A 15,376-nucleotide genomic window follows, 5' to 3' on the forward strand; every position below is an offset into this window, starting at 1 on the left:
TAACCTCTATCCCATAAAGAAGTTGACTACAATCAACTGTGCAAGAGCAATGTTTTCTGATGGATCTCAAAGAAAAGAATTTCATTGACATAAGTTCCCACATATATGACACTATTGTGGATGAGACTATAACAACTTCTAGGCCAAAATTGATCTTTCCTAGTTTGCTAATGAGGATCATTAGAAAGAAGGGTGTTCCAATCCCACAAGACATCAGTCCCATGTCCACACCCTCTGCAATTAACAAGCTTACCTGCAAAAGGATAAGCGTTAGGCTTCCAGGAGAAGAAGATGAAGGTGATGAAGGAGAGGGTGTCCCAATGGAGACTAAGGCAAAAGCAGCAGGGCATGCATCAACCTCAACACCCAAGAGGAGTGGTAAAAGGACTAGAGCATCAACTTCTTCAGATACACCCCCAGATGCTTTCCAAATCATTCTGGAACGACTTGATGGGATCAGAGGAATCCAAACTGAGCACTCTGAGAGGATGAGAACCATGCAGGACTAGATTGATGTTTTGTCTGCAAAACTTGACAGCTTCACCATCCAGTATGGACAGTGACCCTTTGGCCATTCCGGTCAAAAAGGGGGAGATGTTTCTTTCTGTTGTTGATGACATTGTTGATGAGAAGCAGAAAAGCAGCTCTTAAGGGGGAGTAATATGTTGAGGGGGAGTTGTCAAAATCAGAGACTTTGTTTTTATATGCTTATGTTTTGGATATTTGATGTTTATATGGGTTTGATACACTGTGGTTTTGGTGTATGTTTGTTTCTAACTCATGTCTTATACTCTTGGTTTAATCTTTTATATATATTGTTGATGTTTTTCAGTTTAATATTGTGTTTGTACCCATGTGCTTCTGTAAGCTTTTAGGGTTAATGTTTTATGCATAATATGTAGGCTTTATGGTTTGTACCTTGCTTAATGCAGCCTTTTATGCTATGTTGAAACTAGTACTTCTATCTAAATGTCTTGCATTTTGATTTATGTACTGTCACTCTTGTGCCCTTGTAGGATTGTTCCTAGATGCATATACCTTGTGTATTATGCATTGGTTAAGTGTTGAGCATACAAGTATCTTGCCTTGTGCTTGTTAGCTTGTATGTCCTTGTGTTCATTCCAAGTGTGAATGAGCATTGTGGTCATTACCTTGTAGTGATTACTTGGTTTATCAAGCCATGGTTTGTTTCTTAACTTCATCTTTGCTTGATCACATATTGCCTGTTTCATATGCATTTCACGATTTTCTGCTTAACAATAATCATGGTGTATTGTTGTGTTTCAGGAGTCTTATGTTCATATGATTCAAGTGCTTCACAGCTTCTAGAGTTAGGTGTGAGTGAGTTTTGTTCAACTGTTCCCAACTCACATGGTAAGTCTAGAGTCTGTTTTAGGGTTTTGTCACGGAATAGCCAAAGGGGGAGATTGTAAGGTTGAATTTATTCAACCATCTAATTGGCTTTATTCCGTGCCAAATTTGCTTGTATTTCAGCATTTAGTAACCCTGTATTTAGGTGGGTTTGATGTAAGGGTAGTAAGTGAAATAGAGTGAAGTTTGCTCAAGGGTGTGCAAGAAAACAGAGACTCGCGGCTTGGCTTCGCGGGTGACTCGCGGCTGCAAGCCGCCAGACGCAGCACACGTGCCAAGCATGCCGAAAGGTGAATAGTCATGCTAGCTGGAGCACTACAGGACAAAACAGGACAACTGCCCATACGGTTATCTCGTGACTGGATCTCGCGACTTAGTCAAGCCGCGAGGTCAAGCCGCTAGCCACCCCTGTTTTGTAAAACCTGACGTTTCACATTCCTCTCACACTACAGTATAAATACCCCTTTTACCCACAAATGTAAGAGAGCTTCCAGAGAGATTTTTTAGAGAGAAACCCTAAAGAAAAAAAAGATCGATTCACCCACAATCTATACATTAGAGTCTCTTCAAATTCCTCAACTCTCTTCCTCTCCATTGTCAAATCCTTGAGAGGTGTTGAAGGCTAAAATTTCACATTCCATGAAAAGTAAAGAAGGCCCAATTCAAGCAGCAAGAAGAATCAACATTAAGGCCCTATTTATGTTCAGATTTCCAGCAAAAAGGTCATTAAAAAGTCCAGCAAAATTCAGTGAAAGAACTGGGCCGGGATACCCAGAGGCTGCAAGACGCCCGGGATCCTCAGGTAATGCAGGACAGCTACTGTAGGATTGAGACAACTCAAGAAAGGTACCACGAAATACAAGAAATGAAGAACAGAGATGTCCTTCTCAAGTACCCACTGATGCAGCAAAGAATCATAAAGTATAAAGCAAACATTCATGAACAAAGGAGCTGTACCACAAGGAACCAAGAATGAGAAAATCATACGTAGAAGCAACTGGAAGAGAACTTTCAACCCAGCAATAAAAGATTCCAATTATTTGGGAATAATGACAACAAGGAAATAACACCGATAGCTAAGTTTGAAAAGTGAGAAATCTTGAAGGAAGAGAGATTGAAGGCTAGGACGCCCCGGAATGGAAAGTCAACAAGTGACTTTTAGAGAAACAGTATTAAAAGATGAAAACTATGAGAAAAAAGGGAAGAAACCAGCTCCTAAGAAAATGACACAGCACGAGCTTTGAGGGGCAAAAGAGAGAAATCACTAGTACCATGGAGCCCTAGAAAACACACTATAAAAGGAAGAGAAAACCCATGTTGAAGGGGGGGGGGATTTTCAGTAGGAAGAATATCATAACAGAGTCATTAGAACTCTGTAAAATTTAAGAAAAACAGAGGAATGTCTCCCGGTATCCCAGAAACAGCCACTATAGCACATACTTGGATTCAAAAGGATTCAAACTTTGCAAGTCTTAGAGGCTTGAATAGCCATCAAAGTCTGTAATTTTTGAGCTTATTTGAACCTTGTATCACGTCTTAGTGAGCACATTTGTAATCCACAATCAAGAAAAATAATGAAATATCTCATATTGATTGGAGAATTTCTAACAATTACTTTGCATATTTCTTTACTGCTTCTTGCTGCTAAAGCTGAGTCCCTGCCCAAGCAAAGCCACTCAGACTTGAGTTCCAAATCCCACAAGTCTTGTGCAAAAGCATAAGTCTGTGAGAATTGGGGCCAGGATCCTCGTGGCTGAATCATCCTTATGAAATTCATTTACATATATGTATATGTATTAATATATATATATATATATATATATATATATATATTTATCCTAATCTAAGAAACTAACAATTATTTGAAGATATGTGCATTGTATAGTTGTTTTTGTGTAGGACCTATAGAGGTAAAAGGAAAGGACAAAACTCCATTGCATAACAAGCATGGAGAAAGATTGTATAGTGCAGAGAACCAGAGATTCTGGGTTCTTACAGGCCTAATACGCCCCGGGATCCCACGACAATACGTCCCGGGATCCCACGACAGTACGCCCGCGAAGGAATCGCATTTTTGCCTTGAAGAGATTTATGTGACTTGCGCACAACTTGGTTCATAATTAGCCCCCATTTAGCTGCGGTGAACCAAGCCCAGTCCACCAAAATACAACTATTTGGCCCAGGATCCTTGGGCCTGTGTGCTAAAGAAAAAAGCACTCTCACAAGAGGCATTTTACCAAACCTTGTTCTCACCATAATCATCACTGTGAGAGGGCTGTTTGGATTTCTGGGAAGCAGTTAGGAAGGAACCAATCTTCATTGGTTGATGCTATGGTCTAGTAGCGGAATCCGGGAAGCTAGAAAAGAAAAAGGTTCGGTGCAACCTCGTTGGAGCAAGAAGCTTGGAGGGCTTAGGTGCACTGGGTAGATTAGGCTTGGAGGGTCTATTGCTGTCCATGTATCCCAACTACATTTTCTAGTGGATTGTTTACCGCTTGGAGGGCGGCGGAGAGGTTTTACACCGAGGGCTTCGGTTTCCTCTTCGATAACACATCGCGTGTTGTCTTTGTGTTTGCATCTTCCTTCCTCTTTATCTTTGCCTTTTTATTAACTGCTGTGGGTTGTGTTTTTAATTTGGCATAGATAGTTTTACCAATTCCATATATTAGCTTATGTTAAGTTTCCGCACACTTGTTGTTTGACATAATGCTTGAATTGGTTAAGTTGTAATTTGGGGGTCTAAACGTTCAAGGGTGTTTATACACATATTTGAACTTTCAGGGGTATTTATAATGGAGTGGGAGAGGAATGTGAAACGTCAGGATTTACAAAACAGGGGTGGCTCGCGGCTTGACCTCGCGACTTGACTAGTCGCGAGATCCAGTCGCGAGATAACCGTATGGCCAGTTGTCATGTTTTGTCCTGTAGTGCTCCAGCTAGCATGACTGATCACCTTCCGGCATGCTTGGCACGTGTGCTGCGTTTGGCGGCTTGCAGCCGTGAGTCACCCACGAGGCCAAGCCGCGAGTCTCTGTTTTCTTGAACACTCTTGAGCAAACTTCACTCTATCTCACTCACTACCCTTACAACAAACCCACCTAAATACAGGGTTACTAAATGCTGAAATACAAGCAAATTTGGCACGGAATAAAGCCAATTAGATGGTTGAATAAATTCAACCTTACAGTAAAGACTAAATTGATTGCAAGTTGAAAATAACAAGAATCAAATTAGCCATTATTAAAATGTAAAAATCAAATTAACTATGATCCCAAAATTTAAAGACCGAAATGGTTTGTGGGAAGAGAAATAATAATGGATAGGGAATCAAGAAAATCCTAAGTTGCAGTTTGATAGATATGATTGGTATTGTTCTTTATTTTGTAGTTACAGACCAATCACATCCTAAATAAAGAAATCTATTCGAAGATAGATATGAATTTATGATAAGATATTTGAAATTTGCATCTGCTTTTAAAGAGCAAAGGAGCATCAATACACATGTCGCTGCCATTTGTGAGGTTGGGTCTCTATCTAAAACCATCAATACACATGTAGCATCAATACACTTAACTGAGGATCATGCCCTTGCTGCCATCGTTGAGATAGACCAGACCAACCCTTTTTGGAAAAACCCCAGCTCGAACTAAGCACCAAACCATCACCACAAACCCAAATGGTTTAGTACTTATAGTTCCTTAATCTCATCATAAACCCAACTTATTTTATGGTGAAGAGGGGAGCTATGCAAGAGCCGAAGAGGTGAGGTTAGAAAGAGAAAAAAGGGAATTTGGGAAAATCTATATATATAATGAGAGATGGATTCAAGTTACACCTGATGTAACTCTTATTAAGTTACACATTTTTTACATCGTAGACTTATAAGAGATCTAATGGCTAAAAAGATATCATTAAATGCTATTGGTTTCCACCTCATTCATAATTAATACTAGCTTTTCTCTCTCTCCTTATTTATTGTTTTTCACTTGATTAAAGAGCATATTGCCATTTTTAACAACTTGGAGATTTTACCTTAAAATCTTCCAAAGCCATGAGGTATTTCTAAACAGTTTATAAGGTATTCAAGCACCAGTCACAAACTCATAGTTTCCACTCATATTACTCTTCTCCAGTGAATATAGTTGGGTGAATCACGTATTGGAATTGCATCAAGGCGATACTATAGATGAATATAGAGTTTTGTTTGACATGGATGGGACATTCACATCGGAAATTGACAATTTGGCTACTCTTTTCACTAAAAAAAAGGGTTAAAAAGCTCTCATTGTATTTCAAGTCCATTTGGCATCTTTACTCTAATTCCTATACTCTTACTAGTCAGTTTCTTCATGGTTACAGTCTTGATTCTTTAACAGATCTTTCTCTTTTTTTATTTTTTTTTATGTGAAACTGAGTGGGGAAGTTCTCGACTATGTTTTATCTAATTGCCCATCCATTGAAAGATTACATGTGGGGTGCTCAAACTCTCTATTGAATTTAAAGACTTCTAGCCCTTTGCCCAAGCTAAAGCATTTAGAGATATTAAACTGCAACTCTCTGAATCATATCCAGATTTCTGCTATAAATCTTGTTTCTTTCAATTATTCTGTGTTTCAGCAGACAAAAATCCTTCTAGGGGATATACCTAACTTTGTTAATCTGTCTATAAATTATGGCTATATTCAATATTTGGTGAAAAATGATTGCACGATTTTGCGTTATCTCTCTCAGCTCGAGACACTTGGGTTAACCTTCTTATATCAGGTTAGTCATAAATTTCATGACTACTAATTCCATTGTGCTTTTTTATTTCTTTTCTTTTTTCATAAAAAAAGGTTTATGAATGATATTTGATCTGTTGGTTCAATTGTTCAAACTCTTTACCGGTTCCCCAAATTACTAGAGTTAAGAAATCTTGACTGGTGCTCAAATACCTTATAAATTGTTGAGAAATACCTCATGGCTTTAGAAGATTTTAAGGAAAAATCTCTGCAAGTTGTTAAAAATGGCAATATATTCTTTAATCAAGTGAAAAACGATAAAGAAGGAGAGAGAAAAAATGCTAGTATTAATTAAGAATGAGGTGGAAATCAATAGCATTTAATGATATTTTTTTAGCCGTTAGATTTCTTATGAATCTATGGTGTAAAAAATGTGTAACTTTACAAGAGTTACACCAGGTGTAACTTGAACCCATCTCATATAATAATAGGTGAAGCTGAGAGAAAATCAAATTAGAATTCCAAATTAGAATTCTAATTTTGCGCCATATGTCCTAAATTATTTATTATTAAAGAGTTTTATTTTTTAATTTTAGAATCAAATTTGGGATCACATCATAAATATTTATCTAAGTGGGTCATTAAGTACAAAAACCAAAGAGTCTAGAATAAATGAATCGCAAAAAAAAAAAAAAAAGTGCTTTACAATAATTATAAAAAAAAACATGGAAAATTTACATTTTATATCTAATAATATTCATACAAAATTTTTTAAAGAGTTAATAAAATATAAAAATAACTAACAATAGTATTTAAATTATATATATAACAATTATATTATGCATCTTATTATATATTTTTAAATGTATCCATGCATAACATACATTGGGAAAAGTTAACGGATGTGGCATAAGGGCAATGATTTAGGAACTATTATTAGAAAATAAATTTTGGGAAAATGATAAAGCAATTAATTTTTTTGACAGTTTTTTATATTTTCCATGCATGAAAGTGGTGTCAAAACTTTCTTAAAATAATTTGTTAATTGTTACTCTAAGGGCACCTGTTAACATTTTTTTTTTTTTTTTTAAGAATCAAAGTGATATACATTGACTGTGGAAGCAGTTGTGTCATTAATTTCTAGAATATTAAAGGCAATGGTTTAGAAACTATATTATTAAAATCAATTTTGGGAAAATGATAAAGTAATTAATTTTTGTGACAATTTTTTATATTTCTCATAAAAATGGTGTCAAAACTTTCTTAAAATAATTTGTTAACTGTTACTCTAAAGGCACCTGTTAACATAACTTTTATTTATTTATTTTAAGAATCAAAGTGATATACGTTGACTGTGAAGGCAGTTGTGTCATTAATTTCTAGAATATTAATGACATGGTAAGTACTCTATTTCTTACCATGATCTTATAAAAATCAATGGCTAAAATGGGGTGTAACTTGGTTAAGCCTATATTGGATGGTGCTTGATAGTTCGGGCTTTTTATCTTTTATTAATTAAAGAATTGGATTAGTTCTCAATTAAATGATTGTTTAGTTTTTTTTTTAAATAAAAAAATTGAACTCAACTATTTTTTTGAAAGTTGCTCTAGAATGAGCATGGGTTAATTAAGTAACCTTCAATGGATGGTGAAGATAAATGGCCATGTATCTCAATTAAACACACTAATGTGATAGATATCTAATGAACATGTGGTTCGGGGGAAAAACAGAAGGAAGTTTTTAAAATCCACATTGCACATTGCCCATGTAAACATGCATGTTTTCAAATTCAAACTGAAAAAGCTAAACTGATGCCAAATGCCTTTTACCATCTTAATGTCTCAATTGAATTAGGGCTTGTTTATGATTTTCATTTAAGTTTGACCATTCTAGTTCATTTTTGTATTATTTTAATTTTTTTTATTTGTGTCTCATTAAAAAAAGAAATTGACAAAAGAATCCATTATTGACAAATGAATCACATAAAAGTTTAAAATCTTATTTATAGTATTTAAACCGAACTGGTTGTTATTAATTAGAAATTAAATTCTACCAAGAGTTATTATTAAACAACATACTTATTCTATCCGATTATTTACTTCACATCAAGTTAAACATAATCCCAAATTGATCTAATAAGTATTAATTATGGTTATGCTAAGTGAAAGTTCAAATATGTGTATAAACACCCTTGAACGTTTAGATCCCCAAATTACAACTTAATCAATTCAAGCATTATGTCAAACAACTAGTGTGCGGAAACTTAACATAAGCTATAATATGGAATTGGTAAAACTATTTAAGCCAAATTAAAATCACAACCCACAACAGATAATAAAAAGGCAAAGATAAAGAGGAAGGAAGATGCAAACACAAAGACAACACGCGATGTGTTATCGAAGAGGAAACCGAAGCCCTCGGCGTAAAACCTCTCCGCCGCCCTCCAAGCGGTAAACAATCCACTAGAAAATATAGTTGGGATACATGGACAGCAATAGACCCTCCAAGTCTAATCTACCCAGTGCACCTAAGCCCTCTAAGCTTCTTGCTCCAACGAGGTTGCGCCGAACCTTTTTCGTTTCTAGCTTCCCGGATTCCGCTACTAGACCGTAGCATCAACCAATGAAGATTAGTTCCTTCCTAACTGCTTCCCATAAATCCAAACAGCTCTCTCACAGTAATGAAAATGGTGAGAACTAGGTTTGGTAAGATGCCTCTCAAGGATTTGACAATGGAGAGGAAGTGAGTTGAGGAATTTGAAGAGACTCTAATGTATAGATTGTGGGTGAATCAATCTTGTTTTTCTTTAGGGTTTCTCTCTCAAAATTCTCTCTGGAAGCTCTCTTACAATCGTGGGTAAAAGGGGTATTTATACTGGAGTGTGATAGGAATGTGAAACGTTAGGTTTTACAAAACAGGGGTGACTCGCGGCTTGACTAAGTCGCGTGATCCAGTCGCGAGATAACCGTATGGCCAGTTGTCCTGTAGTCCTCCAGCTTGCATGACTGTTCACCTTCCAGCATGCTTGGCACGTTTGCTGCGTCTGGCGGCTTGCAGCCGCGAGTCACCCACGAGGCCAAGCCGCGAGTCTCTGTTTTCTTGCACACTTTTGAGCAAACTTCACTCTATCTCACTCACTACCCTTACAACATGCCCACCTAAATACAGGGTTACTAAATGCTGAATTACAAGCAAATTTAGTACGGAATAAAACTAATTAGATGGTTGAATAAATTCAACCTTACATTAAGTCCTGTATTTAGTATAAATCTATCTACATTTTCTAATTTATAAAAATAAAAAAATAAAAAGAAGTTGATACATTTGATAATTGCATGGTACAAACAAAAGACTTTACAAGAAGTTTTTATAAAATAAAAATCTTAATCTTTATATGATAATTAGTGAAAATTATATGTATAATATCATATTAGAATGTTGAGAATTTTTTTTTAAAAACAAACTGATAATTTATTTAAGAAGTAATTAATATGCACTAAATCAAAGTACAAAGATTTCAAATCTGGAGGAGGAGAGTCCTCAATCTAAATAACATCATCAGAGATATGCCTAGCAAACCTAGCTAAAGAGTGATCTACAGAATTACACTCCCTATGAATAAAAGAGATAGAAAAACATAAAAGACCAGCCAAGGAGGAATGAATGTCCAAGAAAATATGGCTCAAACGAGAAGAGAAAGTCCCAAAATCAGTGATGTTACGCATAACAGTGGCGCTATCTCCTACAATAACTAACTCTCTAAAACCCAAGCCAAGGGCAAACTCAACCGCATGACAACACGCCAAAACCTCAGCTTCTTCAGAACCAGAAGCCGGGGCACCTCTAGCAGAGGAAGCAGCCATCACTTCGCCCTTATCATTCCTGATAATAACACCAAAACCTGTTGCAGAAGGGTTTGTGAACATCGCAACATTAAAATTCAACTTATTACTAGGATCAGGAGGAGGCTGCCACTAAGATGAAGCACGTGGACATGGAGAAACTCCCAACCGAAGCTAAGAGTTTTTGAAATCTACTAGAACCTCTTGGGCTCGCTTGTTCACAAAGGTTGGGTCTTGGATCCTCCCACCATACACAACAACATTCCATTGATGCCAAATAAACGAAACCTACACAAAGAAAAATTCCAGCTCCTCCAAACTTAGCTGAGTCATCAAATACACCAAAAATCCCAGCATATCAACTTGGCCAGTCCCACATTTTTGGATAGCGAAGAGACTACTAGCCCATACATCTTCAGCTACCCCACAATTCCACAAAGCATGCAGAACGGAATCATGGTTTCGCTCGCAAAGCTCACACAAGGAAACATCAAGAATTTTCTGACGCTGCAAATTATCTTTAGGGGGCAAAATATTATGGCAAGCTCTCCAACCAAAGATCTTGACTTTATTCGGACTTGAGAATTTTCTTTTGAAATAATTTCTTATGTATATTGCCGTGTATATTAAACAATTGTTTTAAAAGACAAACTGTTAATGAAAAGTTGATATGAGCTATATATTTAACCATTTATTAAGAAACTACTAATAAAAAAAATTAATAATATAAAGAATTTTTTTTTTTTTTTGAGAGAGAGTTTTAACTTATAATGTTCGCTTCTGATGGTATCCGCTTCTGATGATAGCTCTTTTATTATCAGACCAAGACATTAATTGGTTTTTTGTGTAGGCGAAAATTGAACTCTAGATCTTTTATTCAATAATTAGAGACTCTGCCAGTTAAATTAACTAGAACCCACATATAATAAAGAATTATATTAGATGAATTATTCAAAAAGGTAATCAAGTTAGGCTTTTTAATGATTCTAAAAAAAAAAAAAAAACAGGAGAATGAGCTAAGAACAAAAAAAAATCATATGTAACCATGTACACAAAAATGTATAGATAACATAGTTAATATATAAATGTGTGTATAAAATTTTGCTACACGTATAATCGCCACCATGACAACCAAAATAAAAATAAAAAATCATTCTCACGGATTACATACACAAAAAGAAGCCCATGTGAATTAAACAATGTGTTTTTATATTAGTGATTTCTTTTAATTCTTGATTAAAACCAGCATCAATAGTACCAGATAAAATAAAATGACAATGTACTTAAACATGCAAATCTAAATAATTAGACACCAAAACAAAGTGGTTTTTGTATGAAGATGTTTAGAGTTCAAGGTTAATTCGCCTGAATGGTACGTACATCCAATACCAAAACGAAGAAGAAAATTATCAATAGTAATTAAACATCCGGTTTTGTTTTGAGCAAAGCCATTGATAAGTGCGTCAAGAATTCTACCACAAAGCATCGTAATATGCCACTTTTATATTTATATAGAAAAAATAATAATGGTACAAGAAAAAATAGAAAAGGGTTGCAATACTTCTAGGATGCTACCTAAAGTTGAAGAACATAGCCAAAAGAGTTAATTGAATGTGAATCATGCCCACGAGGGACGTAAAACAGGCCTCACTAGTTGCTAGCTGCTTAGCCTTTCTCAAATTATATACTGCATATTAAAAGAAACAGCAAGCCCTAAATATGATACTATTTTAACTTCTGTAGATAAAGCAGTTCGGCTGGCGTAAAAGAGGCAATTGATTCAAATGGATAATGCTAGGGTTTTTTTTTTTTTTTTTTGGGTGTGGATTATAACCGATAATGCTAGTTTATCAATTATCAACAAAAAATACATCTTTATTCAATACCAAAGTATCACATAAACGTATTAATAGATTACTGTCCACTAATATTAAAAATGAGAGTTTAATCATGGAGAAAAAAAAAATCCCATAATAAAGCAGGAGAGAACAAGTTTTATTTTTTTTTTTTGGGTAGAATAGAGAGAAAGAGTTGATAAGAACAAATAAGTTGTTTTTATCTAAAATATTTTTGCAATTTGGTGCAACCCACTTGATGCACCCACAACTTTTAAGCCCAATTTTTATTATATAGTATATGATATTATATGAGGGGATGTGGCCAATTGATGCCCCTTTATGTGTTAAAAGCTCTATTAATTGTGTGAACTTTGTCCATGCCAAATCAGCATGGGTAACTTTTTAATAAATTACAACTTATTCATGTTTCTAGAAGCAATTATTTGCTTCATTTATTATTATTTTTTTTAAAAGTTGTTATAGAAATAAAAGAGGTTATTGATGTTCATTTTTTTTTTACCTGTATGTCATCATGCTCCTGGCAATTTTGGTGGTTGGCGAACTCATAAATTGCTCAGAAAAATATACAAACCATAACAGGGATAAATGAACAATTTTGACAATAAAAAGGAAAAAAAAAAAAAAAAAAAAAGCCTTTGAGTAGATTCGGACTTTGAAGGAACAATATTATTTGTACAAAACTAACAAATGAAACAGAAGATAAGAAAACTGGTTGAGCTCAAATTGAAGTACGCCTTAAGAAGGGCGCGTATGCACTCTTCTATTGGTGTATGCACTTGAGACTCAAGGCAGGTTTCCAGAAAACAACCAAAACAAGAACCCTAGCGGCATGAAAAGTGTATGCTAGGATGTCGACGCATACGTGTTTTATCCCGTGTGATATGCATGAAATATATACCATAAAGTACTCTCATATTTGCATTTTTAGCCTCAATTTTACTATTTCGTGACTGATTATAAGTTGTGTTTGTTTTATAGGTTATAAATGATTTACATGCTAATGACAATTAGTGGAAGAAAAAATGTGAAGCAAAGAGAATCAAAGAAAATTAAAGAAAGAAGAATAAAAGGAAGGGAAAGAGGTTCAGGCCTACTGATTCAAAAGCCAACATGAAAAGAAGAAGGCCCTGGAGACACGTGAAGGAGCAAAGAAAAGAAAAAGAGAAATAATTGATAGGAAGCTTATTCTCGTGGAAGAGATACGTGGGCTTAGGTTTTAAATGAACATTTGTTAATTGTTGGTGGGCCTCTCTATTACTTATTGAAACACAAACACTCTTGGGCTAGTCTTTGGTTTTGGCTGGGCAGAACTTGAAGCGTAGTGTGTGGCTTACAATCCTAGTTTCACTTGTGTTAGGGAATTTCATAGAGCCAGGCGGCTTCTCTCTTTGAAGTGCGTGTGCCTTTGTGTGATATAAATATGAGCAAACAGAAAGTAAGGTGGACAGCTAGGGCTAGAGTACATAACATAGAATGGGAGCAAGATGTGGCTTCCTCTGTGGCTTTTCTCTAGCATTGTGACTTCTCTCTTTCACTCTAGTTTTATTTTATTTATCTAGTTTAATGTTTAATATTTTACTTTTGTGTTTTATTTCAATTACTATGTGTAACTAAATTTTCAATTATGGTTGAGGATTAAATTTTGTTAAGGATTATTAGTAATATTTATATGATTTGATTTTTTTTCCATAGCAATTGTTCTTTAATGATTTAAATTGTTCTTAATTCATTACAATTAACTAAGATAGGAATCTTAATATGATTCCAATCATGTTTTTTTTTTTTTTTTCATGATTTTGGATTTATCTAACTTAATTGAATGCTTGATCTATTATTACTTAATTTTAAAAATTGATATCTCTTGTGATTTGTTTGACTAAGGATACAATTGATAATTTGATTTTATACCTCGGAAGCGACGAAAAGCATGCTTTAGATATTTAAATGAAGATTTTAATGATAATATTTTCCATGATGGCAAAATTGATTTCTAGATTATCATGTACTGGTTTGGAAAAATTAATGATCATAAATATATGCTAATATGAATTAGCAAGAAGATTTCCAAAACCTTAATACCTTTCTCTTGATTGTTTATATCTTTTTATTGCTTGACATCACATATTTGCTTTGTTTAATTATTTGTTTAGCTTTATTTAATTTCAAAACAACCAAGTTTTACTAAACTAGGTTAGGATTAATTTGGTTAAGTTTAATTAATTTTCCTACGTTCATTCAAATCCTTGTGGGTTCAACCTCGTTCTTGTCAAACTATACTTCAGTACGGTTTGTACACTTATGAGTACTTTAAAATTTCACAACATTGTGCATACACATCTCGAGGCAAATTAGGGTTCTTACATGTTCTTAACAAAAATAGTAGAAATGAACAAAATTAAAGATAAAGTAAAAATGTATACATGAAAAACAACATATTAAGGCTTAAAAACAACAAAAACATAATAGAAACAAGGATTGAGGAGGAAAATGTGGGTCATAGAAAAGATACACATCCCCTCCTCATAGCACTTATAATGATATAGTTTTAACTGGCTCCTCAGGTGAAATTTGATAAGCCAAGAATATATTGACCCCTTATGATGAATTAATTGATTAATTAGTCAAGTTTATTAGTTAATTAAATTAAAATGCAAGATGTGTGGTAGCATAAACAAATCACCAATTAAACTAAGTATGCAGAGAAAAATAAATTGACACGGTAATTTGTTTACGAATAGGGAAAACCTACACGGCAAAACCTACACGGCAAAAACCCCATAGGTGATTTTAAAGTCACAACTCCCGAGAATCTACTATTATCAAAACAAACAATTACAAGTAAAGGAATCCCAGTACCTTATACCAACTTACAACTGAACCCTTATTCCAATACCCAATTGGACTTGTTCTATAGTGACAATCTTTCCTTTCAATGCACGGCTCCCAATACGTGACTAACCAATTGCGCGGATCCTAGTACGCGACTTAATCACCACCCTGAGAAGATTATTGGCTGTAAAGTTCTTTAGTTCATCACATGATGAAGATCAAGAAGCTCCTTAGTCACAAAACCCTACAGGGTACAAACACAACAGTTCCTTCAAGAGAAAGATGAACTAGGACATATGTCTTCGGTTCACAATATGCTTGTGAAAAACTTTTGCATTGAGTTGCATCAGTTATGATGACCTTTAAAATAATCCTTATATATGTTTAGGGTTGTGAGAAAAGAAAGTCTAAACACATATTCACGGATTGGATGAAAATAGCTCTTAAAAACTAAGTTTCATAAACCCCGAAAGATAGGGTATCTATCGAGCTAGCTATCGAGCTTCGAGCTTCACGACTTTTTAAACCTCTATAAATGCCAGCTGTCGAGCTTTAAAACCTTGCACTTTCTCACTTGATTCTTGGATAGACTTGCATGACTTTAATGCTTGAACTTGAAATTTTGTTTCTTGAAGCATTAAACACATCCTAGATCTACCCAATTACAAGTAAAATGCGTTTTGTCAAAGGATTAGCCAATTACATAAAATGTTGACATATGTTCCTAACATTGAATCACATATGTCCTAACAAA

Source organism: Quercus robur, chromosome 11, assembly GCF_932294415.1.
Source record: "Quercus robur chromosome 11, dhQueRobu3.1, whole genome shotgun sequence".
In the NCBI taxonomy this organism is placed as follows: Eukaryota; Viridiplantae; Streptophyta; class Magnoliopsida; order Fagales; family Fagaceae; genus Quercus; species Quercus robur.